At 40.6% G+C, this 27,596-nt stretch overlaps 1 protein-coding gene across 1 annotated transcript in view; it reads left to right on the plus strand.

Moving 5' to 3' along the window:
* thsd7ba (thrombospondin, type I, domain containing 7Ba) overlaps window positions 1-27,596 on the plus strand; it is a 743,639-nt gene that overhangs the window by 307,560 nt on the left and 408,483 nt on the right. The window lies entirely within an intron of this gene.

Consider the following 27,596-nt stretch of genomic DNA (forward strand, 5'->3'; position numbering starts at 1 on the left):
TTCTCCGGGTGCTCCGGCTTCCTCCAATATTCCAAAGACGTGCAGGTTTGTAGGTCAAAGTTCCTGTTAATTATCCCTAGTGTGTAGGATAGAACAGTGTAATGGTGGTCGTTGGCCAGCGTGAACTGTGAGCCAAAGGGCCTGTTTCCACACTGTATTTCTAAACTAAATTAAAAAGATGTCATCTAGTTTGTATTTTTAGTCCTTACCCATCATGTAAGAATGTAAGTTGCTCGCGACAATCACATTCTTTTTTCTAATTTCATCATTACAATTGTAGGCATTGGTAAATGCTAAATTGAGAAAACAAGAAGTGATTTGTATTTTTTTTATTTATCTAATTGATTCTGCGATGACATTATATTTCTTGCAGAGGTAAAATATAGTATTGTACTCGTCTTCCTGAATTTGCCCAGACTTATTTGAAAAGCTTTGTATCTGTGGTACCAACATTCCTCCCACATTGCAAAGATGTGAAAGATTGTAGGTTGATTGGCTTCTGTAAGTTGCTCTTAGTGTGTCGGATGCAAAACTGGGTAACATAGAGGTAGGGTACAGGTGGTCATTGGGCAGCATAGAATCAGTGGGTTGACGGGCCTGTTTCCATGCTTTATCTCTAAACTAAACTAAACTAAACTTTTTCTCCACACTCCATTTCATCTATTTTCATGTGTCAATAAAATGTTTAACTTTACTTGATGGCCCATTTTTACTATTCATTCTTTCCAGACTGAGGGTGGTACAGGAATTGATTGAGTTTGGTCCTGAGCTTGTTGGAAACTTTCTAGAGATTGCACATTCTCTTTGTGATGCACAGGTTTACTCCAGATGATTTGATTTCCTCCCATATCCAAAAGATATGTTAATTGGCTACTATAAATGATCCGTTTGTGTAGGTTAATGACAAAAAAAAAAGTCAAAAGAGAGATGATGGGATTGTGTGAAGGAATAACTTGTTGGAATATAATGGAAGGGGACTGCAACTAATACCAGGCATGGACTCATTTGGTCAAATTGTTGTCTTCTGTAACATTATAAGTATAAGATAATTGATAAGATATAATTGGAAAAGAAGTGCAGTGATGTGTCACAAAATAAGCCTTTATTGTAATCTTTTAAGTTGTCGATTTGGTTGCACTTGTGAAAAAGTTTCAGAAGCAGTCCAATTAAAGCTAAGTTATCACACCTAGGCTCTTGTTATTGGCAGTGAATTTTTTTTAAAATCCCTCATGCTTGCAAAATTACACTGTGCTATTCAGCCATTTATAACTGGTAAGAATTCAATTCTTTCCAGTTGTTTCAAGAAATAATGGGGAATCCTAATATACTTTGTGAGATGTTTACTGCTCACCTGACACTTAAAATTAATGATGAATGGATAATGAGGGAAATAGGTAATTCAAAAGTGACAAGAATGGGTGGTGCATATAGGCATAGATTGGATATACATGGGAGATGTGATCCAACAGCATCGCTTTGCTATTACTTGGATCCACCTGACTAACTGGAGTTTGAGTCTTTTACAAATAATTGAAAGGTGGAGCAGGCGCAGCAAACTGGACATATTAGTACCCTTACACCCTGACATAAGAATGTCATCATAAATGTGATGTAACATAGTAGCAGCAGTAAAAATAAAATGATAGAAAATTAACCATGGACACATACTTCAAATCGATGCAAAAAACTGCTAGTAATATGTCCTTTCATTTGCATACTCATATGATCAGAAAAAGATACAAACCTTTCTAACTCGAAAGTCTGAAGTACAATCTAAGACTATGATTTCACTTCTCACTATTGTAAATTATTTTTTAATCTTCAATGCCAAGATGTTTGCCAAGAAAAAGGGATCTTCTGTTAATTGTTTTGCTATTCTCTGGCTAGCCTGCTGCTTCAATATAACATCAGATATTCTGCTTGGGGTACTTTACAATTAGATATTTTGCATAAAGATTATAATGCACCCTCAGAACATACAGGCAAAATGTGCATTTGAATAACATGAACAATGCTAATGTAACAGTTTACTGCAAATTGACATTAAATCTTAAAGTGCCCTGAATGTGTAGTAGCCAGGAGATATGAGCCCTCTATTAGTCTCCACAATATTCCTTAAATCTATGTTTAGAACACCAATCCCAACTATAAAATTTGGAATATGCATTTACAACCACCAAAGACCTTTCTAGCCTTTCTGAGGAAAGTGCCTCATTAGTATCAAAATATGAGTACGCACATTGCAAAGGTCAAGATTATACAATCATTTTACATTGAACCCTTGCATCTGGCAATAAAAAACCCATGTTATTATTTCAAGTTGATCTCAGAACATGTATAGAAGAGGTCACTTCATTAGCTTACTATTGATTTGCTGCTTTGGGCTCTCCTGGAACCAATTAGGTTGGAATCTTCCAGTGTACAAATGTATGCATTGGACTATGAAACATCTCTCCAAATCTTCCAAGGTCAAATATTCTTGTATGGAGTTAGTGCATTCTGTATAACTGGGAATATATTACTGTGAATGGAATTGACTGATGATCTTGTAAGTGTAAACACACCTCAAAGAGTGATTAATTTATGCTTACCAATGCAGTTTGAAATGGGAAGGTTCACAGAACAAGGAAAAATAACAAACTCCCAGTACCAAAGATTATTTTTTGAACCAGTGGATTCAGGCAATAATCCAACATGTTTATTTTATTATCTTGTGATAACTTTAGAGTAACCAGAACGAATGAAATGATTCTCACAGATTGGGAACTTTGTAGCATCCATTTTTTTTCAACAATCATCATATAGAGAAGGATCTTGACTAGAAATGTCACCTATCCATGTTTCCAGAGGTGCTCTAGACCTGCAATGTTACTCCAGCATTTTGTGTACTTTCATTCCATAAATTTGTATTAGTTTTGTTGTCGTACAACTCTGATATCAGCTCATGGTTCATAAATAATCACTGGTTTATTGCATTTGCCCAAGTTCAGATAAAAGTATTCAATCAAGATCCCACCTGATCTGCTTCACCGTCACACCTGTGCTAACTTCAAGGCTGTACAAATGTCTTTTCATGTGTTTTTGCATTCCCACACAATGTAAATATACCATTCAGCCTACCAAGTTAATACTGGCTCTGAGAGCACTCCCATCAATCCCACTCCCCTATTGGAAGCAAATTCAATTAATTCCAAATAAAGTTGTAAGGTCTGAAGAAGGGTCTCGACCCGAAACGCACCCATTCCTTCTCTCCATTGATGCTGCCTGTTCCACTGAGTTACTCCAGCTTTTTGTGTCAATCTTCAAAGTATGGTGGAAAAGCCAGAACGGGGTACTGATTTTGGATGATCAGCAATGATCATATTGAATGGTTGGGCTCCTGCACCTATTTTCTGTGACTATGTTTCTATAAGTCCATCAGATATCAAATGTGCATACTGTTGTCAAGTAAGGCATTGTAATTGTACCAGGCTATCCTTAATCCCTCTTACCATGATATTGTCCACATCTTCAACAAGCCTCCTGGAGTGGAGTTTATCTACAGAAATAATGCAAACTTGTTAACCTCAAAGTATTCAAAGTATTCAAAGGTTTTTATTAGTCACATTCACATACACCAAGGTGTAATGAAGTGAAATGCTTTTTGCTCTGATCCAAAGCTAAGATTATTCCATCCTTGGTTATAGAACTGTACATTGCAGGTTACAGTTGGTCAGGTTCTGTCATGTTTGACACTTTTCCTGATGTATATGAGAGAAAGGACCCCACACTCACCACCTACAGAACAATGCTTCTTCACTGATCTGCCCCTGCTGCACAGTGCTACTCCCTAACAACATGGATCCATGGTGAAACAAAGGCTGCCATTAAATTCATCACTGCCTTCAGTTTTCCAGTACAGACTTTAGACGATCAAAATGTCAAACTCTGCAGTAAAGTCCTAGTCTATGAGTAGGAGTAATTCCCGCTCTCCTGTAACATTCGTAAGTATGGACACTGCAACAGGGACCTCCAAAGTACTGGAGGGGAACTAACAACACTATCTCACTGGCAGGAAAAGTGAACCAACATTGGTCTTTCTGGCCAACATTTCAACATCAAGGTGATAACTGCAGTCTGTTATCTCTGATAAAAAGCCATGCCACTCACATATCTGACCCCACACTTCCATAGGATGCACTTTTCATAATGACAGGTGATTACCAGGAGAGATGGGGTGAGTTTGATTTGGTATCTCCAAAGTCATATAGGATATTACCCATTTTAAAACTGCCTAGAAGAAATGTAATATCCTGACTAACTTTGGGAATCCCTAATCTGTGAATAAGGGGAAGGAATATCTGGGAAGAGTAACAATTTCATGTCTTTGTCAGGAGAATATGGAAATCTAGTGAGTGTGATGGAATATGCATATCATCTACCAAGCTGTCTACTCACCTGATCCATCGAGCACCACTGGTACACAATTACATAAAAATTAGCATAAACATCCACTACAGCGCACTGCGTTGGAAGGCAATAACGTATTATCTTCTTCCCTCCTTTTCTCCCACGGTCGGGGCAGTTGAACCATCCGCAGTTGGGGTGATCCAAGCTCCCGCGTTCGGGCCGGTCGAATCTCCCGTGGTTGGAGCTCCTGAAGTCGATCCCTAACCTAGCTTCCCAGAGTGTCCTTGGATATACCTGACCAGGCCCAGGAGATGTATCGACCTTCATATATTTTATGAGCATACCAAATCTTATTTATAAGAAATGACCACTGAGTTTGTTCCAAACAGCTGCTTTGGAGAATCTTGACTGTGAATGCTTTCTCCCATGAAGAACCAGATTTTCTCCTGCACTCAAATAGGAATAAAATCGGAGAACAACCAGCCTGTTACTTCATGGAATAACAATTCTGAGGAGTTCCTCACTGACATAAGAAGGTAAACAAATATGTTCAGGAGGCCAAAGACATCATAAAGCATATTTTCACAACCCTGCCATATATTGCATGCACTGATGTCAGAACTAGTTAGGACACCATCAAGCTCATCTACTGCATGACATGCAGCCTGTGTGTGATATTCATTGTTTTCTGTGAAAGGAAGACATTCCTGTCCGCTTAACCCAGCCTATATTTAAATTATGTTGTTCAAGAAGGAACTGCAGATGCTGGTAAATCGAAGGTACACAAAAATGCTGGAGAAACTCAGCGGGTGCAGCAGCATCTATGGAGCGAAGGAAATAGGTGACGTTTCAGGCCGAAACCCTTCTTCAGACTGATAGGGGGTGGGGGAGGAGAAGGAAGGAAAAAGGGAGGAGGAGGAGCCAGAGGGCGGGGGGATGGGAGGAGACAGCTCGTGGGTTAAGGAAGGGGAGGAGGCAGCAAGGGCTAGCAAAATTGGGAGAATTCAATATTCATGCCCACCGGACGCAGGCTACCCAGACGGAATATGAGGTGCTGTTCCTCCAATTTCCGGTTTTGCTCACTCTGGCAATGGAGAAGACCCAGGACAGAGAGGTCGGATTGGGAGTGGGAGGGGGAGTTGAAGTGCTGAGCCACCGGGAGTTCAGGTAGGTTCTTGCGGACTGAGCGGAGGTGTTCGGCAAAACGATCGCCAACCTCCGCTTAGTCTCACCGATGTAAATCAGCTGGCATCTAGAGCAGCGGATACAGTAGATGAGGTTGGAGGAGATACAGGTGAACCTTTGTCGCACCTGGAACGACTGCTTGGGTCCTTGAATGGAGTCGAGGGGGGAGGTAAACGGACAGGTGTTGCATTTCTTGTGGTTGCAACGGAAAGTGCCCGGGGAGGGGGTGGTACGGGAGGGAAGGGAAGAATTGACAAGGGAGTTGCGGAGGGAGCGGTCTTTGCGGAAGGCAGATATGGGGGGAGATGGGAAGATGTGGCGAGTGGTGGGGTCACGTTGGAAGTGACGAAAATGGCGGAGGATGATTTGTTGTATTTGCCGGCTGGTGGGGTGAAAGGTGAGGACTAGGGGGACTCTGCCCTTGTTGCGAGTGCGGGGATGGGGAGAGAGAGCAGTGTTGCGGGGTATGGAAGAGACCCTGGTGCGAGCCTCATCTATGGTGGAGGAGGGGAATCCCCGTTCCCTGAAGAGCGAGGACATTTCCGATGCCCTGGTGTGGAACGTCTCATCCTGGGAGCAGATGCGGCGTAGGCGGAGGAATTGGGAGTAGGGGATGGAGTCCTTACAGGGGGCAGGGTGGGAAGACGTGTAGTCCAGATAGCCATGTGAGTCAGTGGGTTTGTAGTGTATGTCGGTCAGAAGTCTATCCCCTGCGATGGAGATGGTGAGGTCAAGGAATGGTAGGGAAATGTCGGAAATGGTCCAGGTGTATTTGAGTGCCGGATGGACTTCATAATATTTAAATTATCTTGTTTTCGTACCATTGATTCATTTGGCTTTTTCAATGTCTGAATATTCAGCCACAAACAAATATTCCATTATTTAAATTATTCAATCAAATGTCCCAAATGACAAAAACGTGTGAAATGATCAAACTTCCTATAACCACCATGGCAATAGGTTTAAGAAGGATCTTGAAATTACTATAGGTGTCATTCTCGTAACACTTTTCTGAGATGTGTATGTTCTCTGTATGTGTGTGTTCATGTACCTCATATCATATATTGACAAGACGTGGTCTTTTCCTGATAGGCTCCAATACTCTGTTACATCTGTTTGATCTTTTTTTTCTTAACCATTGTTTAAACGGCAGCACAAACCTATCAACCAAAAAATCTCAATTTAAATCCTTAATATATAAAAAGACAATAATCCCAACAACAGTCTCCATTAAGCTTCTCTAGTAACCAATTTATATTTCAAAAACATAACCTATTATAATAACCCACTATCAAAAGAAATGCAACCAATTTCTTATCCATGTCTGCACCTGCTCTTCTCCCCCAGTCTTCTCTATCATAATTTAGCTTTGTGCAAAAAGTAATTTGACAATCAAAATATTTGAAGTTATCAGGCAATCTCGAAGTGGCAATGTGGAAACAGTTTCAAAAATGCAATTATATTGACGAGGCATGATTTTTCTCTCTACAAATAATGGTATGTCTAAAATAACTATTATCCATGTGATCACACAGAGCATTCCTCATGATCTAAAAGAAATGTTGGTTGCACTCAGCAATTACCAGGCAGCCTGTGGAAAGGCCTGAAACATTAACTCTGTTTCTCTTTCTCAAAGGGTTGTCTGAGCTGCTGGATGTTTTTGGCATTTTGTTTTCATTTAGTTCAGATTTCCACCATCTGTCTATCAATTCCACCATCTAGCTATCAATCATTATCTTTGGTTCCTTTGATAACTGAGGCCTTGAACAACAGGCAATTCATTTATTGGTTCACATTTACCTTCTTTGGCTATTATTGCAGCATTCTTCAGTCCAAGGGAAAAAATATCACTGAATGTAAAACACAATTTCTTAAAGTACATGGCCACAGAATTAAAAAACCTATGTAACTTAAGATAGTCATCTATGCTTTCTTCCACCTATCATTTGGAACGGAAGATCAATGCATAATGCCTTAATGATAACTTATTGCAATTTAGTAAAGCTAAATACACCATTTAAACACCTGCATGCCCTAAAATAGTGTTTCAATCCACCTCAAGGAATCCTTTAAGAGCTCCAAGTTATAATTTTATCAGCTCAACACGGAGAATTGGAATTATATGCTTTAACAGATGCCAGCAGTCTTTACTCTTGTTGGATTTCCTTTTACTTTTTAGTTTTGTTTAATTTATTGTCATGTGTACCAAGATAAAGTGAAAAGCATTTTTATTGATTGCTATTCAGCTGGTGAAAAGACTATACATGATTATCCGTCCACAGTGTACATATAGAAGGTAAAGGGAAGTATGTTTAGTTGCAGATAAGGTCCAGTAAAGTCTGATTAAAGATAGTCCGAGGGTCTCCAATAAGGTAGAAAGTAACTCAGGACCTTCCTCTTGTTTTTGATGGGACATTCTGCTGGCCTTGTTGAGGCAGCGTGAAGTGTAAATAGGGTCAATGGAAGGGAGGTTGGTTTTGTGTGATGGTCTCGGCTGCGTCCACAATTCTCAGCAATTTCTTGCGGTCTTGGGTGGAGCTATTCCCAAACTCTGCTATGATACATACCGATAAAATGCTTTCTACGGCGCATCTGTAGAAGTTGGTGAGAGTTGTTGGGGACATGCCCAGCATCCAAAGACTTCTCAGGAAGTAGAGGTGTTGGTGTGCTTTCTTGGCCATTGCTTTAATATGGCTTGTCCTGTGCAGGTTGCTGGTGATATTCCCATTTTCCAATTGGAAAATTGTGTTTAGGGAGCTGGATTTCTCCAACTATTAAAAGAAACTCAACAACAAAAAATGGGTTGCACCTCACATTGACATAATTGGACAGAGATGACAAATGCCTTGCTTGCTTTTCCTGATCAAATGTATAACATATCCTCCAGTATAACTCAGACAAGCAATTAATCTTGGATATAATAAATCACATTATTGAATTTATACAATATCACACAGTCTTAAGCCTATTTCATTCAAAATATCACATTCTACCGCAGCTCATGAGATTTACTTGGAGCAAAGCAAAAATAATAGGCATTTGCTATTTACGGATTATACAATAGGCCAGTAAGTAGATGCAATGGCAGGTTATAATACTTGAGGGATATAATCCTTCATCAGAACTAAGGTTGAAAGATAAGCACCAGTTTTGTACAGTGAAGTAAAGTGTGGGGCTGTCCCACTGCGGTGACCAAATCCGCGAGTTAAGAAGAGTGTCTTCGACCTTCAAGCTCAAGGGCACTCGCCTGGAAAAGCTTGAGCTGGATCGACCGTCCTCGTTGAAACTGCGTGCTGGATTGACCGACCGCGACACACACACACACACACACACACACGCACACACACACACACACACACACACACACACACACACACACACACACACACACACACACACACACACACACACACACACACACACACACACACACACACACACACACACACACACACACACCCACACACACCCACACCCACACACACACACATCGCAAAGGCGGTGGCTAGGGAAAGCGGGGGAGCACCGTCTGAAATTCAGACCCGCGATGAAGAGGAAGGAAAAAGTTTAGAGAGCGCGGGTGGGGGGGGGGGGGGGGTAGAGAAGGAAGGAGAGAGGGGGAGAGAAGGGGAGTGAAGGAGAGAGAAGGGGAGAAGGAGTGTCTATTGTGTCCCATATTCACATGGGAGGGCTGGTCCCCCAACGCAATATTCCACCTCTCCACCAATTCCAATATTCCAATAGATGCTGACGGCTCAGACGCTCAAGCCTGGTGTGCTGGCAGCTCACTCACGGCTGGTGGGCTGGCAGTTGACACGGCTATTCCTTGAAATTCCATTTCAAGCAGGGAACAAGATCACCAAATTCAAATGCAGTTTCCAACCACTTCAAGCAGGGTGCCAGGCCACCAAATTCAAGTGCAGTTTCATACCACTTCAAGCAGGGTGCCAGGCCACCAAATTCAAGTGCAGTTTCATTCCAGGGTGCCAGGCCACCAAATTCTTTTCATTCCACTTCAAGCAGGGTGAAAGGCCACCAAATTCAAGTGCAGTTTCATACCATTTCAAGCAGGGTGAAACATGCATAAACCTACCATAAAACCACACATAACACCACAAAAGACAACATAAAAACCACACTCACAGTTCATTTGATTCACAGCTCAGACACAGGTGCGCCATCGAGAGCATCCTTACTAACTTTATCACAGTATGATTTGGCAACTGGTCTGTCTCCGACCGGAAAGCACTGCAGAGGGTGGTGAAAAGTGCCCAACGCATCACCGGTTCCTCACTCCCCTCCATTGAGTCTGTCCACAGCAAGCGATATCTGTGAAGGACGCGCGGCATCGTCAAGTACTGCTCTCACCCCAGCCACAGTCTGTTTACCCTCCTCCCATCTGGGAGGCGCTACAGGTCTCTCTGTTGCCGAACCAGTAGGTTCAGGAACAGCTTCTCCTCTGCGGCTGTTACATTACTTAACTCTGCACCTTGGTGATTGCCAGTCACCACCCCCCCCCCCCCCCACCCCCCTCGGACACTCCTTCCCCCAGTGACTGATCTCCGCCCCCGAAAATTGCACTACTGCCACTGTATATACATATATATATATTTTACTGTTCCATTATTCTGTGTTTGTACTTCTGGGTGAGATGCTAACTGCATTTTGTTGTCTCTGTACTTGTGCACTGCACAATGACAATAACGTTTGAATCTGAATCTGAATCTGACATTCCAGTCCCACGTATTTATCCATCCCCTGAGATCATCTGCTTTACCATTCAGGTTTCTTGCAATTAAATAATTGCAATTTAATCCAAAAGTCTTATTACACTCACTGCTGTCCTACTGCCTGTCCTGTGATTTAATTTGCTGTCATTGGCTTCTGTATGAACGTCCAGTCTCCCATTTGCCTCACGACTACTTTGGATCCGGCATCCCTGAGAATCTAGTTTCAACCCTTACTTGTAGTAATTGCAAATCTATCTGAACTGGTGAAAAATGTCCTTACTTTTTATAGCCAGGACCTACTCCCTGAAACAGTTAAGAGTGCATTCATATCTAATGTGTTTTTTATATACCCCAGGAATCTTAGCAATGTGAAATCAACATATGTTGATTGATTATTGGAAGTATATCTAGATGTGAAGGATAGTGATTGCTTGCAACCTTCGCAAGAGCAGCAGCAGTAGGGTAGTTATTGCATGCTGTTGGAACTGCTTGCATTTTGGTCGAGCCTTCTGAATTAGCTGGCCTGAAGCATTTAATTGCAGTTGATTAAAGTCAAATGCCTCAGTTTATACCCTGTTGCCAAAGTTTGCAAGACATCTCACATCTTCATCTACATTTCTATCATACTAGCAGATAATGACTGAGAAATTCCTTCCCACACAACCCTAATAAAATTGTTACCTTTCTCAAAAAAAACCCCATTAATTCTTCATGGTTGGTGGAAAATTAAACTTCTGGTATTCTGGTGGAATTATTGTTGGCTTTTGAAATACCTGTCCCCACCCCCACCTCAACAAGGACATTTAAAAAAATGCAGTGCCCAATTTTTACTCACCAGTGTGATATTAGATCATATTGGTCTGATAAATATCTATTCTTGTTTACTCACAGAACAAATAACTTTCATGAATCCTATTTAACTGCCAAATTATATTTGAAGGATGAGTACCAAAACTGCCTTCTTCAGGAAGCTCTGAAACTGGTTTGCTACTTGCCCGAGACATAGCTTATGGCTTGACATGGCTTGGCTGTATTCATGTATAGTATTATTTGGTTTAATTAGATACCACACAAACAAAAAACATTTCACTGCATCTCTTTACATTGATAATAACTCAATTAAATGATAATAAACCAATACTAAAACCAATGTACAAGACTGAGCCTTTCATCTTCAAATGATTTTTGATGTCCTTTGGGGGTTTGTTCATATCTAATCCAAATGGGGATTTGTCCACATTTAATACTTCTCCTATTAAATTGTATGGTGATGTATCAAGGACATCAGAACAGCGCAATAACTAGATGTACATAGTGGGAGCAGACATCGACCAGTTCATCATCCAAGATCATATTCACCCACACTCCCAAAGTTTTCAGAGAGTAATGTTCAGAACATGTCTGTGATCTCATGCAACCTCAAATACAGCCTGACAGATGTGCTTGAGCCACATTTCTGCAAAGGCTAAAATTACAGTCACCCTAAGGTTCCTAATCTCAACATCAGTCCAGACTGCTGCAACATATTTTTCAGGTTGCTACTCACTATTGATTAAGTGCGTTTATCCAAGTTTTGTACACGGAGGGGAACTTCATATTCTTTTTTATTAATCTCCCAGGAGAAGGCAGAGCAGACACACAGAATTACCTCCACATCAAGCTTCCCCAAAAATGATGGCACTCGTGAACTCCTTATAGAGTTTGAAGGTACAAGAGCATGAAATTGAGCAATACAACAGTGCAAGCTGAAATTGACAAAGCATGACATTGCACAAAGAAAGCTAACAATGCTGTTCTGGGAACATTACAATAGAAGATCAGTCTACGTGACTTTTAAAAATAGGTTTAGTGCTATCATAGCACCAGTGAAGATTAAGAGTGGGCAGTGTTCAGTGAAGAATGGTGTCTAAGGTTACAATAGGAAATAAATCAACTTGGAAAGTGGGTAAAGGAATGGCAAATGTAATTTAACTTGGACAAGTTCAATGTGATGCATTTTGATAAGTTAAACCAGATCAGGACATACACAGTGAATGGTAAAGCCCAGGGGAATTATGTTGAACAGAGAGATCTGATAATAGGAATGGAGTTATCAGATAGTGAGGAAGGCATGTAACCTGATTGTCTTTTTTGGCTTATGCATTGAATATAAGAGATAGGACAAAAGTGCTGGAGAAACTCAGCAGGTGAGGCAGCATCTATGGCGCAAAGGAAATAGGCAATGTTTCAGGCCGAAACCCTTCTTTCCAGCATCTGCAGTTCCTTCTTAAACATAAGAGATGGGACGTTGTGTTACCTTTGTACAAAGGACATTCAGTACATTACCTGTAATGGAGGACTTGAGTAATCGAGAAAGATTGGATAAAACTGGGTCTGTTTTCCATGAAATAAAGTAGGCAGATAGGTGCATAATATTATGAGAGGCATAGATTGGTGTTGAGAGCCAGAGCTTGATTTCTATGGGCATGGATATCTAAATCTAGAGAGCAAAGATTTAAAGGTGAGAGGCAGGAGGTTAGAAGGAGATCTGCAGGCTGAATATTTCACACGATGAGTTATTGGTATCTGGAGTGATACCGAGGAGGTGCTGGAGGCAGGAACAGTAACAATAATCAAGAACATCTCAAAATGTATTTGAATGAACAAGTTATAGAGAGATACGCGATTAAAGTGGGCAAGTGGAATTAGTACAGATAGGACTGATGGTAGGCATAAATCTGATGGACTGAACAGCCTGGTTCTCTGCTGTACAACCCACTGACTCTATAATTCTCTGACTCCTTGTTGAATCAGGATTGATCCTGTGACACTACACTGCCAAATTAAAGATATATATTTTTTGTCAAATATGATTTTCCTCATAAAATCAGGCTGACTCCAATTAATACAATAATTAAACCTGGGCCCAGTTTTGATTACCAATTTTGGAATGACTTAAATGAGTTAAAAAAGATGTACAACTGAAAGTTCACTTGGATGTGGACAGAATTGAAAAGTTATGAAGAAAAGCTATCGAGCTTGAAGGCCAGGACATGACCAAATAAAATAGACATCATAGGTTGAATAGTGAAGCTTTTTCCACTGGTGACCAAGATGGGGTGATTCCAACTCCAAGGAATTTCAAGAAAAATAAGAAAATAATCATTTGCTTCAGATGTGACTATATTCAAGTATTTTATTCTCACTGATCCTTGCTGAAGGTGAGTTGTATGGAAATGGTGAAAGATAATTTAGTTTATTATTGTCACATGTACCAAGGTACAGTTAAATGCTTTTGTTTGCGTGCTATCCAGTCAAAGAAAAGTGCACAAACAAAGGATAAGGATCTAGCACAAGATATAACATGTTAAGTACGATTAAAGATAGTTCAATGGTCTCCAATGAGGTAGATGGGAGATCAGGACCACACTCTAGCTGATGGGAAGACCATTCAGTTGCCTCATAATGTGAGAGTTATGGGTGTAGTGGCAGATTTTTATATCGATCAAGAGATTACTCCCTCTAGCCACTAAGTGGACGACATGATTAAGGAGAATGTCGTTATACGCATGTGAGCTTTCCATCACAGATCTTCAGAGCTTCTTCACAGATAAATCTTCATAACACAGTCTTTTGATTAATAGATTCTTTATTGTTGATGAAATACAATAAAGTATAGATCCAACCTTCTTCCGACTCGTACACTATAATCTTCGTCAAACTCCAGCATATCGCTTTAAAGGTTAGAAAAGTTCTCATGTCTCCGTTGCACTTTGCATGATCAAAGGGTATACCTTCCTCATGCTAGTCCAAAACTAAACTAAAAACTAAACTTCTGCGCAAGAAACTTAGCTCCAAACACACCCTAGAATACATCATAAATCCCACCCACAATATAATGGGCAGTCTAAAATATATAGATACATGCCATAATTAATGACACACAAAGCAAGCCAAATGGCCACTACAGTGGGTATTTGTGGGTGAGATTGGATAGATGTTATCAGTATGTTGCTTGTATAAACCATCAAATGGTTTATCTGTTAAAATCCCTTCTGCTTGATATTCAATCAATAAACTAATTCTCTTTCAAGTATTTATGGGCACTATATCTTTATTACAGTGAGTGGATGAAGGGGGAGGACTGGGAGTCTACATTTCAAATTCAATAAAGTCCACACTATTAGACTTCCAAATGAAATAACATACCATTCTCAAAGATCAATTATACAGTAATAGGAGTCATTTAGAAGTCTGCACTTCATGCAGGGTATCACTTGGCAGCAGAGAACACTGGATATGTGCATGCCATTGTTAATGATTTTCCAACTATTTCATTTTTACGCTTGGAAAATTATTGTCAGCATGTGCCAGAGTTTCTGATATGTATGAATAGACACACAGTACTCTATTTGCAGTGAAGACATATACTGTAAAATCATCCCTTGAGTGCAGATTCATTCATGTCCCTTCATTGAAATTAAAACAAGGGAAGTAGGTGGTCTTTTGGGCTTGAGATGTGAAAACTGCATTATTACATATGCTTCCCACGGGTAGATTTCTCTTTCAGTTAGCAAATTTTCTGTCCGTTTGCAGAAATCAGCTTCACAAATATGAGGTCACAAGAGGAATTTTGTAAATTAGGTAAATGTGGGGAGGTGAGAGTCTAGTTTTGAGTAGCAAGTTATTACAGTCTGGAAGGCATGATTTGCAATGTCTCAAAATGAAGTGGATGCAAATTCAATAGTAATGTTCAGAATAGAATTGTATTAAAACTGAAGGAGACACAATCACAAAACCAGAGGGAAAAAGTTGTGGAATGGACCTAGTTGAATAGCTCTTTGAAAGTGCTGCTATAAGCATTATGGTCTAAACCAGGGCTCGGCAACCTTGTTCTACATAGGGGTCAGGACGCATGTATGTGAGCGGATGGCGGGCCACATCTATCACTTGTACACATGGAACCCGCCCCGGATGGCAGGCATCAAGTCACGTGTTCACAGAATGTAGACAAAAATGCTGGAGAAAGTAAGCGAGTGTGGCAGCCTCATGCAATCCTTGCATGTCTCACCCGCTCCAGCATTTTTGTCTACCTTCGATTTTTCCAGCATCTGCAGTTCTTTCTTAACTGTGTTTACAGAAGGTTTGCGGCCGTGCCAGCTGCTTTGCGCAGGATGTGGTACAGCCAGAGCTCGGCTGCGTTTGTCAGTGGCCCGGATTATTACGGGGAAAAAAATCCATCTGCAGGCCGGATGATTTTGGGTTATGGGCCGCATTCGGCCCGGGGGCTGTACTTTGCCGACCCCTGGTCTAAACAAACTCCGGTCATATAATATCTGTATAAAGTATAAATCCTACATTTGATTAAGTATTCAAAATATTATTTTTACTTTGCAATTTGAAGATAAGTTGATCCCAAGCACATTTTTGTGCATGCTCAGACTCACACCTACTTGCATACAGCCATCCCATGTCCTCCTGGATTTGCAAACATTTCTGTTTCCTATCCCTTCCACCTATAATCTTTACTTTGGATTCAAAGTCCGCATGTCTTCTATCGTCGTCTCACACTTTTTGTCCTTTCATGTCTGGCCTTTGTCCAACCATCTGCCTATCAACCCCATTCTCACCTGTAGCCACATTTGTCCCACAGGTGAGAATGGGGTTCTGTAGACAAATTTGTCCCACTCCCATCTCTCTTCCAGCTTCCTTCCCCTTTCCACCACAATCAATCTGAAGAAGGGACCAAACCTAAAATATAAAATAAATATGGGAAAAAATTGAAGTTGCTTCCCAGGAACTAAATCAGTCAAAAATGTTTTACAGAGCCAAAAGAGTATTAACATGGAGCATTAACATGTTAGGATGGGAGTCGGAAAGTCAGATCAGTGAGGAAGAAGGCAAGTAAATTGGGTAGGCAGGGTAATTATATGTCAAAACAAAACAGTAACTGGGGAGAAAGCAAAAGTGAAAATGTTGGTTGGATTTGTGGGAATATAGAGTTTTTATTTTACTCCAGAACTAGTAGAAATTAGATGCTAAACTGAGGCCATTCATTTGTTCTCAGAAGTGAACCAGATAGACCTATATCTGCTTTGAAGAAGGACAGGGGATCTATATCACTGTAATAATGGTCAATAATTATTCCTAAACATTTTTATCAATTGAAAATCTTTTGAAACTTAGAAAAACGGTGTATAAATTAGGTCTTTTAGGTGCAAATAATTAAAATTGATGAATTGAAGCTCATTAGTGTTTAGCATGAGCACAACCTTGAAGATAATCAAAATTGGAAGACCTGTGAGGAAGGCTAAGAAAGCATGGATCAGGAATTGAGCAGTTAATGGATTGAAGCAAAGCCAACTACAGTTTTATGGGGTTGATGGGTAACGGGCTTTATGTAAAACATGATATATTGTGTTGTGACGCGAATAGAGCACTCAGAGGTTTGAAGTAGATTGATACAAAAGTCTTTATTCATCCAGAGAAACAAGTATTCTCTTGGAGATTCTCTCAGTGGAATCTCCGAAACTCAAAGTACATTGTTTTTATACTTCTAAAGACAAAGACAATAATAAACAATTAACATCAGTTGAATGGCTACAATTACCTGCTTATCTTTAAAATTTTGAGTGTAGGCAAGCGACTATAGATAGTTCAGGAGCTTCTGAGAATAGAACCCAGACATTCAATGTATGCCTCTTTTGATACAGTATTGAGAGATGGCTCCCTGAATACACCAGTAAAAGACTATTAAGTGCCAAGACAGCTGCATTGCATTGCAGCGCTACTCCTTTACCAACATTTTAATACACAAGATGGCAACTTAATATCTTCCCTGATGTCATCATGGAGGTTTCAATGAGGGCAAATTAACATGAGCATTCATCTGTTGTCTGCAATGGTACTAATCAGAATGGCCCACACCCAATGACTAGTTTTGATATCCTTGAAGTATCTTGCAAGTTAACTTGTGAACATATTGTTTTGCCATTTTGAAGATTGGTTCCTATTTTATAAATATCTCCTATGAACATAATTCTATAACTCCTGAACATTCCCAAATGTATGGTTGGTCTAATTTGTTTATTTTATCTAGGATTGCTTTCTAATGGATATCTGATTAGATTTTGTACAGAACAGGGCACCCAACCTTACTTCTTGAAATAAAATTGCTAGTTACTGAGAGAGATATCTGTGCTTTCAAATTAAATTCAATCTTTGCTTTAAAGTTTGCTTTATCGAGTCATCTAATTTAGTCTGGATGTATGCAATCAACATTATTCCTGACTGTTTCCATTCATTTTATGATTACAGTTTTAGTCATTTGCTTAAAACATGACAGAGAACACTATCATAAACCTCATTTTCTGGTTTGAATTCTTCTCAGTTCCCAGATGAGCCATGTTCCTTTATCTGAGACAAATGGATAATTTAGCAGCTGTGTCTGTGCTCATCTCCAGTGAAGTCTATTAAGAGTAAGAATGAAACATTTCATGAAAACATAGGATCATAAGAAAATAGGGTTAGGGTTCTCAGCTCATTAAGACTGTACCGTGGCACAATGTAGAGTCACTACTTCACAGAGACCCAGGTTCCATCCTGAGCTCCGTGTTATCTTTGTGGAGATTTCACGTTCTCTCTGTGACCATGTGGGTTTCCTTGAGGTGCTCCAGTTTCCTCCTACATCCCAAAGATATAATTGATCCTTGTAAATTGCCCCTAGCAGAGTGCATGGAAAAGTGAAATAACAGAACTATTTAAACTGGTGATTAATGGTCGGCATAGACTCGGTGGGCCAAAGGGCCTGTTCACGTACTGTATCTTTCAATCAATCAATTCAACTTGATAATGGCTGATCAACCTTATCTTTATCTTTCAAATCTTTATCTATCTCCATCTTAAATGTAAGTAATGATCAGGCCTCCATTACCCTCAGCGGCAGACAATAAACCGTCTTTGAAATTAAATGTTATCTTTAAGAATTAGTAGTGTTTTAAAGAACAATAACGTTAATGTATTCACATTTTTTAGCTTAAACCAAAGCAATGAAGTTCAATTGGACTCTTATCTTTAAAGATTTGGAAGTCAGCACCATTCACAAACAAAGTGAGAATGACCACTGGTGAAGGATTTGAAGAATGTTCTCGAAATGATAGCTCGCTCATTGTGACGTCATCAGCGAAAGACACCCGAGAGAGGGGAGGGGGGAGAGATCTTGGGAGTTCTAGTGAAAGCCAAGCCAAGGCGTGAGCATGCGTCGTGCGTCGACCAAAGCTCTTGGCAGCTCTCGGGAGTTCTCGGGAAACCCGAGCCGAGGCGTGAGCGTTCGTCGTGTGTCGACCTCGGAAGCGCTCAGAAGCCCACTTGCTTGTTCTTTCTGCATCTTTTGAAGAATGGGGGGGGGGGGGGGGGGGGAAGGAGGGGTGAGGGGGGAGGTAGGGAGAGGGTGGTGATATCACTTGTAGTGTGTGGGACATAGGGCAGAAGGCCGCGAGGAGTAGAGCCGTTGCGAGACCAACTCGTTTATTTTTCCAAATCATTTGAATTTTTTGAAGATTTTCATAAATAACAAGAAATAATGTTAAGGCGATGTTTGACATCATGGCGTAAATCTCTATCAGAATATGTAAACATTTCTGCATTTTTTGTCAGGTCTTTGAGGAAATACGTTTCAAAGGCAAATGACATACACGCACACACACACACACACACACACACACACACACACACACACACACACACACACACACACACACACACACACACACACACACACACACACACACACACACACACACACAGTTTTAATATATAGATAGATATGATAGATAGATATGATATGATATCATTGTTGTTTTTACACCAAATATATGACCTTATTTTTTTCACCTTTTGCACCCACTGCTTTCCCAAAATAAGTAAATGAAAAGCTAAAAGTTTAATTTGGCATCATGTTGGACAAAGACATCATGCGTCAAAGGGCCTGTTTTAGTGTAGTGCTGCTCTATGAATGTTGGAAGCCTAAATGGAACAGGCAATACTGGAGATATTCAAGAGATCAGACAGCATTGATGCAGAAAGAAACATTTAATGTTTCCGGTCAAAGACCCTTGCTCAGAACAAAACAAATAAGTGAGTGTTATTTGGGACAATATTCAGTTGGTATGGGGATGATCAGCCATGATCACATTGAATGGTGGTGCTGACTCGATGGGTCAAATGGCTTACTCCACCACCTATTGTCTATTGTCTATAAACAGGAAGAACCTTGAGAAGATGTAGGAACAATATCCCTGTCTGCATTTTAGAAATATTTATGATAGAAATGTTTGTTGCAGAAGCCACTATGACCATATGGAAACTTCCTGCATCTATTTCAATCAGATGCATGTTTTACTTATTACTGTTTCTTTCCTTGTAGCTTTTTATTCTGTTTACTACTTTCCTGGCAGCAGATGTCAGTGAATTTCTGTCATTCTGCAGATACTGCAACATTACTTTTGCCTCAATATCAACATTGAGTATTAAAATGAGAATTTATGATTCTGATATCTTTACTGCAGTTTTACTCAGGGAATATTCTGCATCTGATTCCAGCGAATAATACGTGTGTATTATATAATTGTGGGAAAAATACTCACATTCCTCTTTTTTGAGGCTGGCTGGAGATGTTTCCATTCATCACAGTTATATGACTATGTTATTTCCCTGTGGAAGCTCTCAAAGTAAATGAGCCAGATTGTTAATTGAAAATGAACAGACCTAAGAATGGTGTGAAGGCAATTTTAACAAACTTGTAACATTTGGGCAGATAAACAGACTCAGCATGTAGACGGATCTTTCTAATTGAGATGCTGGTTTACAGCATTATGATTTGGCCCACCTTTGGTGATAGAAGCTGCGACAGAGAATAGTTCTTCTCAAAAGGTTATAAATCACCCTGATAGTTGAATTGAGTATTTCCATTTAATATTGCAATTCTATAAACTATCTATGTACATATGTAAAAAGTATGTAGGAAAAAACTGCAGATGCTAGTTTAAATCGAAGGTAGACACAAAATGTTGGAGTAACTCAGCGGCTCAGGCAGCACATCTGGAGTGAAGAAATGTAAAAAGTCTATTTTGCTGAAAATCATTAAATAAACATTAAGTCAAAAAGAACATTCAAGCATCACTGTGAGCAAGCTGCTTCTTTTAAATTAGGCCTTGACTTTGCAGTTGTAACGTAGGTGAAACTACATTATTGCCCTTGGAATCTGACACAAAATTTGGTTCTTTGGCCCATGTGTAATTTGATGCAAAAATCCCAAAGCTGTAATCTGTGACACCACAGACTGTCCTGTTTTGTACATTATTCTATCCAAAACACGGAAATCAGTGATCTAACAAAAAAACTCTCATACTTTCTTTAGATATTCTTAAAATACTGTACGTTGTTGTGTGAAGTATGTGGGGTTTTAATATGATATTGACATTTAAAAGACTTGTGCATGGAATAAGGGGTGGGCCATTTAGGACTGAGATGAGGAAAAAGATCTTCACCCAGAGAGTTGTGAATCTGTGGAATTCTCTGCCACAGAAGGTAGTGGAGGCCAATTTACTGGATGTTTTCAATTGAGAGTTAGATTTAGCTCTTAGGGCGAAAGGAATCAAGGGATATGGGGAATAAGCAGGAACGGGGTACTGATTTTAGATGATCAGCCATTATCATATTGAATGGTGTTGCTGGCTTGAAGGGCCGAATGGCCTACTCCTGCACCTAGTTTTCTATGTTTCTATGTTCACACTCCAAAAACTATTAGCCAAATGCGATAGCTTTTGCTGTAGTGAAACCTTTCAGCCATTTCTTGATATTCTGTGGATCGAATCAAATTGGATGAAAATTGGTTTCTTTGATGTCAAAGAACAGAAGAAGAAGCCAATGTGGATCAACCACTGTGAAACCTCTGGTAAAAGGTGTTTATTCAAGGCAGATAAACAAGGGAAAATGAAAGATGTTATTATATCTCTGATCATAAGGGAAAATAATTGTATCATGACAGAAAGCTCTTAAATGAAACCAAGGAAATATTTAATTCAGTTAACTGTACTGAAACAGTTCTTTACACACAATGAGAACAGGGAGAATCTTTTCCTACTTTTATGATTTGAGCTAAGATTTTTTAGCTCATTCAAGACTAGATTATTGGTAGAAACTGGCCATCCAGCCTGAACAAACACTGACTGTGAGACAGAGTTAAATGCAGATAAATATTTAAATGTGTGCAAATTGACAGTACTTTCAAAACCCAAACTAGAGGGCCATCAGAAGAGAACATCAATGTGGATGTACTCCAACACAATCTGTAAATACAGTGAGGCAGGAGACAAAAAGCAGAAATGGGTAAGTGCAGCCAAAGTTGCGGTGATTCCATGCCTGGACGATCAGGAGCTACATGACCTTTAGAAAGCAATCAATCAAAGCAAACACTTCACTTTCATTGACCCAGACAGTCTCTGTGCAAGAGTTGAGTCAGGCCCATTTCATCTAGAAGAGGTTTTATTTACAATTGTATTGGTCCGCTTCCAGATCCAATCACCGTCTCTAACTTTTCACAGGGATGGATTCAGTGAGTGTAGACTGAACTCCTCACTCCCCTCCACCCCCTCTACCCTTCTCCCCTCCCCCTCCCCCTCCCACCCCCTTCTTCCGTTTCTCCCTCTTCCTCCCTTCTCCCCGCTCCACTCTTCTCCCCCTTCTCAACAACCCCCCTCCCCCCATCCCTTCTCCCATTCTCCAACTACCCCCCCCCCCCCCACTTTCCCCGACGCCCCCTATTTGCGGACCCAGCCCGCGACCGGCAATCCCCCGCACTATCCTACGCTAGGGACAATTTATACAAACCTGTACTTCTTTGTAATGCGGAAGGAAATCCTAACCCTAACCCTAACTCTAGGTTGATAGGCTCGGTATAAGTATAAATTATCCCTAGCGTGTGTGGGATAGTGTGCGGGGATTGCTGGTCGGTGCGGACACGGTGGGTCTAAGGGCACTGTATCTCTGAACTAAATGTGACACAGGTGCCCCAGGGTTGGACTCGAACCCCCAATGTTCTGCATGGGAACTAAACTGTTGGCCATGAGTTGTCCCAGAGGCAGATCTCTCTTCCAATGGTCTCCCCAAACTGAGGGTTTGGAGGCAGCGGGCTTTTCAACTGGGGACAGGCAATGTTGTCAATGTACCAGGGCCACCCATCTGCTCTGGCCACTGGGTCTAAATACCCACCACCCATTTTGCAGCAACGCGAGGGGGGCAGAGGGGGGTGTTGCTCCCAAAGTCTGCATTTTTCCCAGAGTCAATGTTACTAAAACAGATGATGTGGTCTTTGTGCAGTACTATTAATGGGATCTAGCTGTCACAGGCTGGGTCCACAAATAGGGAAAGGGGGGGGGGGGGGGGGTTGGAGAATGGGAGAAGGGAGGGAGAGGGGGAGGAGGGGATATGAGAGGAGGGGGGAATGTAGAAGGGGGAGAAAAGTGGAGCGCGGAGAAGGGAGGAAGAGGGGGGAATGGAAGAGGGGGAGGGGAGAGGGAAGTGGAGAAGGGTAGCGAGGGAGTGGAAAAGGAGGGATGGGGGAGGGAAGGGGTAGAGGGGAGTTCAGTTTACACTCACTGAATCCGTCCCTGGATTCAAGTTAGAGACAGTAAATGGAACTGGAAGCGGACCAACACATCTGTAAATAAAACTGAACAACTCAGATGTTTTTTCATTTGCTCAATTCATTTTATTGTATTCATTTTAATATATTCATGTTTAAAATCCATGCATTGAACGAAGAATATTTTACAGCCCATCTGTGGTCCCTAACCGTAACCCTAACCGGGCGTCACCCGCAGGAAAAGGACACGGCGCACGATATGATAAAACACCCAGGTGGAATGTTCAAAATCCAGGGGCGACAGGGAGACACCACGCGTCACCATGCTTCACTATATGCATCATCACATGTCACGCAGCGTCACGACCCGACCACGATGCAACAACTTCTTTTCAGGCTGTCGCCCAAAATGTCGCCAAAGTGAGACAGGCCCTTTACTCGTTATTACCTATCCCAACAATGGCCTATTGTGTGCCACACATTTTATCCTAAGTACCGTCTATATCTCTCATTCCCCTTTCCCTCGACTCTCAGTTTGAAGAAAGGTCTTAACCTGAAACGTCACCTATTCCTTTTCTCTAGAGATGCTGCCTGACCCGTTGAGTTACTCCAGACTTTTGTGTCTGTCATCGGTTTTAACCAGCATCTGTAGTTCCTCCCTGCACAATGTGATGTGTTGCCACTTTGATACCAGGGTGATGTACAAAGAGGATGCAAAGTATTTTTTGGGGCTTGACGGGAGGGAGGTGAGGAAGAGATGAGCTAAAATTCATGGAAACATGTACATAGTGAAGTCACAAACTAGGATCCTACAGAGAAAGGAAGTTATGAAGAAAGTCCTCAAAGATGCTATATGTGAAGGAAACTGGGAAAACAAACAAAATAATGGTAGGTTGATTGGCACATGCACAAAGCAGAAGTAAAGTTGAAAAAGGTGCACAAAGGAGTCCGAGTATAAATTAGCATTAAAGTAAAGGGCGGTCACAGTGGTGCAGTGGTATAGTTGCTGCCTAAAAGTGCTTGCAGCACCCAGAGACCCAGGTTTGATCCCAATTACGAGTGCTGTATGTATGGAGTTTGTACGCTCTCCCCGTGATCGAGTGGGTTTTCTCCGAGATCTTTGGTTTCTCCAAGATCTTTGGTTTCCTCGCACACTCCAAAGACGTCCAGGTATGTAGGTTAATTGGCTTGGTGTAAGTGTAAAATTGTCCCTAGCGTGTGCGGGATAGTGTTAATGTGTGGAGATCGCGGTGCGGACTCGGTGGGCTGAAGGGTCTGTTTCCTCACTGTATCTCTAAACTAAACTAAACTAAAGGGTTTGGATGAAGTAGATGGAGAAAATTCGAGATGACAGTCTAAAGGCATTGTAGCGTTGTAAGAATGGTAATCTGCAGGCCACCAAACTGAGAAGGAGGTGGAGGAACAAATCAGCAGGGGTTAAAATACAGTGATGTGGAAGAACAGTTGAATGGTGATAGAACATAGAACAGTTCAGGACAAGAGCAGCCACTGTATCTGTACTAAACATGATGCCAAGGTAATCTCTTACCTACCTGCACATAATCCTTATCTTTCACTTTCCTGTGTGTCCAAAAGACTCTTAAATACCTCTTTCATATTTGCCTCGACCATCATCCCTGGAAGTGTATTCAGGCACTTACCACCTTCTGTATAAAAAAGTTGCATGCACATCTCATCACATTTCATTGTTCTATCTGAGACACATGGCAATAAAACTCTTGCCTCTCTCTTGACTCTTGATTCCTTTCAACCTCGCATTTCTCACATTAAAGCTATGCCCTCTAGTATCTATTTTTGCATCCTGGGAAACTGGTTCTGACTGTCGATAGTATCTATGCCTCTCCTAATTTTTATACACTTTTATCAGGCCTCCACTTCACCCTCAGGCATTCCAAAGAAACAATCCAAGTCTGTCCAGCCTCTCCATGTACCTAACGCACTCTAATCCTGGCATAATTCTGGTAAACCTCTTCGGTACTCGTTCCAAAAACTTCATATCCTTCCCGTAATGGGGTGATCAGAACAGCACGCAATACTCCAAATGCGGCCTAACCAAAGTCCTATGGAGCTGCATTGTGCCCTACTGACTCTTATGCTCAATACCCTGACCTATAAAAGCAAGTATATTATATACCTTATTTACCATTGATATTTGAAGAGAATGATTAACCCAGCATTAAATGGATTAATATTAGAGAATATGGTTAAAAAGAGGAAGAATTTTGACGTATTCAGGAGATCCTCCTTGATCAATTTGCTTTCAACATGGGAAGGAAACAGCAGTGTTGAGCTGCGACAATTGTGAGAGGAAGTAAAAATATTTGAGGAATAATCATCATCATATCCTAATGTTTAGATTGGTAATGGAGAAAATTACCGTAAAATCTTGACAGAGAAATGGGAGGGCTAACTTTAATGAGATGAATAGGGGTCTAGTTAGTTGAAGTGGAACAAAAAATTGTTAGGTAAGATTGTAACAGCCAATAAAGTGATCCTTAAATAAGAGATACTGGAAGTACAGGCTCAGTACATTTTTTCTAACAAACAAAGAAGAACATTCTACCTTTTTTAAATCCTGCTTTATCGTCCTGAATGATGAACTAAGATTTAAAAAAAATTGTAATGTGGATATGGGCTATGAAACAGGCTATGAATTTATTAATTGGACATTGAAGCAAGAGAAGCACTTTCATGAGCCTGTACCTTGATCAAACAGAAATGTATTTGAATTATTTTGTAGCATGGTGTATAGACACTCACTAATGGTGCAGAATCATTTATATATATAAATATATATATGCATTGAAATTTGAAATACAGCTTCACCAAAAGGTAACAACGTAGTTATCATCATTGAACAAACCTAGTGCATGCAGGTGTGGGCAGTCACTTCTGACATCGCCCTGCCTAATCAACTCATTCACCAATTCCTTGCCTGTGTTGGGTCTGGTAGCCACATGACCAGTCCTCATATCTATTTCAGCCCTCAGGTAACCATGGGGAAATATGGGAGTCAGTTCTGTTGCTCTGGGGACAGCCCTGGAGCGGTATTAAGGCCCTGTCCCACTTTCCTGAGTTACTCACGAACTCTCTCTCGAGTTTTCCCCTTGATTCGAACTCGGGGAACGTCGGGTAATGTCGGTAGTGAGTCCGTAGGAGCCCGTAGGAGTCCATAGATGTTTCGTAGCGGCTCGTAATGCCAGCCGTAGGAACTCGGGGCATCAGGTAAGTCGGGACGTTTTTTCAACATGTTGAAAAATGTTGGTGATTAACTCGGGAAAGTGGGACAGGGCCTTTAGTTATCTCTAAATATGCCCCGACGGATGTTTTCCAACTTTGGATGTTTTCCAACAAAGAACTTATCTCATGAAGCTGGTCTTGTTAGTGCATAACCCAAATTCTATCTGACTTCAAAAATCAGAAGTGTACTTATGTTTTATAATATGCAAGTTACCTATACATTGTTAATTCCTCATGCTGCAAAGCACCACTTCAACATGAAATCTCATTCCTTATCACCATCATGAGAACTCTCAACATACACCTGAAGGATCATTGACTATAATATTGGCAGATCATTTTTGTTTGTGCATATGTTTAAAACATGATTACTGTGGTGTCTACAATGGCTAGTCAGTGTTTTTTCTTGGATAATGCTATATTAGATCATGGACCTCAAGCAGATTTTAAGCAGATATTGAAATATAGAAAACTCGTCCTCTTCCAACTGATAGAAAATTACAATATGGTAAAAGATGTTACTTCTGGCTCCTACATTATACCTTGAATTAAAACACAGGGTAAGTGTTTTTTTATCAGTGTCACTGCACAGCTTTATACAATTTATGGTGCTGATGTGTTCAAAATGCAATTTGGTTTAGTAGAATGAAGTACCATTTAGTGCCAATTAATAAATCGGGATGAACACATTTTAATGAGTTTATGACAGTCATCAGAGAAAATAGCATTATGTGGGTCATTGAAAATCAAGGCCCTGTCCTTCATACTTCTAATCAGAAAGCATTCATCATGGGCTGGTAAAGGGAATGTATATGAAGCCAGTGTACATTCAACACATCTGAGAATACTGCAATCTATATTGTGATAACAAACATTGAAGAGGCAAGGTTCGGGGAAACACAGCAGCCTTTATATTATCCGAAAGAATAAAATCACTGACACATGAATAGTTGATGCTTTATTGCTGCACATTTCAAGAAATGGAATGACCGAGTTACCACTTAATTTCTGGTACCTGTGCAGCTGTGGCCCATCTTAATGTGACTGCATGGTCGGTAGGAAGATTGTTATAGGAAAGACTAAAAACACCACAGAGCACTGCCAGAAGACCATCTATGTTAATAGATATCTTGGTTATGACAACTGAATGACTGATGAATGGCCATTTTGGGTTTGGGGAGCAGCAGTGCAGATAATATTGGAAATGGCACGGTTTCCATATTGAGAATGTTATGTGCTCGGTCTGTTGGAGCAACTATATTAACATTGTTTCTACATTGCTTTGGTGATGCATCATGGCAAATGGGAGAGAATATAATTCTACTTCTGTGAGCTATTAGAGTGCACTCAATATCAAAAAGAAAATATTAGAGCAGGCACATTATCGCTGCAATATAAAAATAAATTCT

The sequence above is a fragment of the Leucoraja erinacea genome, chromosome 7, assembly GCF_028641065.1.
Source record: "Leucoraja erinacea ecotype New England chromosome 7, Leri_hhj_1, whole genome shotgun sequence".
Classification (NCBI taxonomy): domain Eukaryota; kingdom Metazoa; phylum Chordata; class Chondrichthyes; order Rajiformes; family Rajidae; genus Leucoraja; species Leucoraja erinaceus.